Raw genomic sequence first — 2,912 nt, forward strand, 5'->3', positions numbered from 1 at the left:
CGCATGACCTTCCTGCCTGAGTAGAGAGGAAGAGTGCCTATGTACAGTATTCAAGAGGCCATAGTTACTAACTTAAGAAGGTAACTTCCATATAAATACAACACAATTCTATGTTGAGCCAAGCTTTTTGAGAGTGTCCGTGCAGAAGTAGTTTCTATTGTAGGATTTAGATAAATTATTGGCCAAAATACTTATATGAGTTTGGCTAGTTTGAACCTAATTATTGCATCCAAAATGTACGGAAATGTGGATAGGTCATAACTACCTAACTTGAAACTACTTAATTCACTTGTTAAATTTCCTGTCATACACCAAATAGTTTCTTGTCAGATTCGTCAGCACCATGTGTGCATGTGTTCATTTGCATGGCCTTGTAAATGCATCCATGTGCAAGAGCTCCACGAAGACTTCACTGATGTCATAAAAAGGCTCAATGAATCTTATAACTTCCTCCAAGGTGTCTCTCTGTTCTCAAATAACTCCAGCTTCTTGGTTCCATTCGTAAATTATTATGTTGTTGCTACATACGTGCATTCATTTCCCATTGTGTAGAACACAAGCTTGCTAATCTTGGCCAGAGCATGACACTGCCTTGTATGTCGAAAGGGAGGCAGACAATAGAGAGGGAGTTGTTTTTGTCATTGGAATGGGTGGCATCAGAAAGCATGTTAAGCCACATATGGTGATTCTGAGCTCTAAGCTGGTGATCCTTAGCTCTAAGCACACAAAAATAGGCTCCGTCTACCCAGGTCATCGGGCTAGCCTGGAACATGCAGGGGCGAAATGACGCGGTGAAACTAATCGAGAACATTACTCTAGCTAAACAGCTTGGTTGGCATGTCGCGTGGTAACTTCTTCAACTTCATCGGATTATGTTCCATTGCTGATAGGGACCCTGTTTAGTGAAGCAAAATTCCTTCTTAAACTTGCAAACTTTGAATTATGTGTAATGTTTATTTAGCCCAAGGGCATGCAACGAGGCATCACATTTAGGTGGAGCAAGACTATACGATTAATTATGTATTTTGGTATACGGACTTCCCTAACTTTGTATCTTGTATGTGGTCGACAATCTAGGCGTACGCACAAGTTCTTGGAGTATATGTACTCCGAGCACTGCTTCGGTACACCTGATAAAAAAGATTGTGAATCTTAAAGGCCATGCACCCGGATGATGAACAGTAAAATCTAATAAAATTGTAAAAGGACAAAAAAATCTGAATTTTTTTTGTAACACACATGTTTTAATGTACTCCCCATTCAAAATTTGGTGCAGAAATAACATTTGTTGTCCTCGTGAAAAAAACAAAGTCGATAGTCCCATTTCGAAGCATTTTGGAGTCCTTTTTTTTACCTGAGGCATCACAAATGTGATCTGTTCACGTAGGTGGAACACTCAAGAATGTTTATCTAAAAAAATCAGATTTTTTGAAATTGTTTTGCTATTTTTCAGGATTTACTGCTCACATGCACCTAGGAGCAGAACAACATTTTTGAATCTTAAATAACTTCTTCGGCTCCATCCATGGCGTTTTCGAGCTCTCTCCTCTTTTTCTTGAGGATCTCTGCTCCGGGTCTATGTATCGAGCTCCCTATTTGTGGTTTAGCCTCGTTTCTCTCTGTCGCTGTAGTTTCAGTCTACTTTCAGATCCCGTTTTGTCATTTTTGTGGCTGGTTTGCTCCCCCGTCGCTAATCTGAGGTCCGTGTAGATGTTGGTGTGTGATTCCCCTTGTGATAGGTCAATTAGTTGTTGGTTTATAGGGATCTCTCCAGCTGTGCTTCTAGAATCCGACAAAGAATCAGTATTTTGGTGATGTATGCACCAATAATCTGAAAAAATATATGACTAGGCAGCTGAATAGAAAACCAAAGAGTAGAAGTAGAGATAAGAAAAAAACACTTGCTCCTGGCTGACTGATTTATAGTTAGACACTTCAACCATGTACGACAAATTGAATTAACTTCTAGTGCAATTGTTAGAATTATTATCAATTGATTTCTTCACCATGCATCATAAAATAAAATTTCCAATATGATCACCAATTGGTCTCTGCAGTGAAGCCAGGTACACTTATAAACCAGATAAATGATTGGCCAAAATACTTATCCGAGTTTGGCTGGTTTCAAGAAGATCATTGCATCCAAAATGTACGAAAAGGATAGGTGATAGGCTGATAGCTACCTAACTTCAAACTACTTAATTCACTTGTTAAATTTTCTGTCATGCACCAATTTCGTTCTTATCAGATTCGTCAGCACCATGTGTGCATCTATTCATTTGCATGGCCTTATAATGCATCAACGTGCAAGAGCTCCACAGAGACTTCACTCATGTCATAAAAGGTTCAACGACTCTTATAACTTCCTCCTAGTCGTCTCTCCGTTCTTAAATAACCCCAACTTCTCATTTCTATTCCTGAATTACTATGTTGCTGATATATATGTGCATCACTCATTTTCCCCTTGTGTAGAACACAAGCTCGATAATGTTGGCCGAATCACGACATTGCTTATGCCAAATGGGAGGCAAACCATAGAGGGTGAGCTGCTAGGGTCCTTGGAATGGGTGGCATCAGAAAGCATGTTAAGCCACATATGGTGATTCTTAGCTCTGTGCACATCACAACTAGCTCCATCTACCCAGGTCATCAAGCAAGCCTGGGACATGTAGGGGCGAAAGGAACTGGTGAAACTAATCAACAACATTAGTCTAGCTACACAGCATGGTATGGGGCATGTCGTGCGGTGACTTCTTCAACGTCTTCGGTTTATGTTCCTTTGCTGATAGGGACCCTGCTTAGTGAAGCAAAATTCCTTCTCAGACTTGCAAAATTTAATGCTGTGTAATGTTTATTTAGCCCAAGGGCATGCAAAAAAGGCAGCACATTGGTTGCAGAAATACTTTGCGGTA

This window comes from Triticum dicoccoides, chromosome 1B (assembly GCF_002162155.2).
Source record: "Triticum dicoccoides isolate Atlit2015 ecotype Zavitan chromosome 1B, WEW_v2.0, whole genome shotgun sequence".
NCBI classification, from domain to species: Eukaryota; Viridiplantae; Streptophyta; class Magnoliopsida; order Poales; family Poaceae; genus Triticum; species Triticum dicoccoides.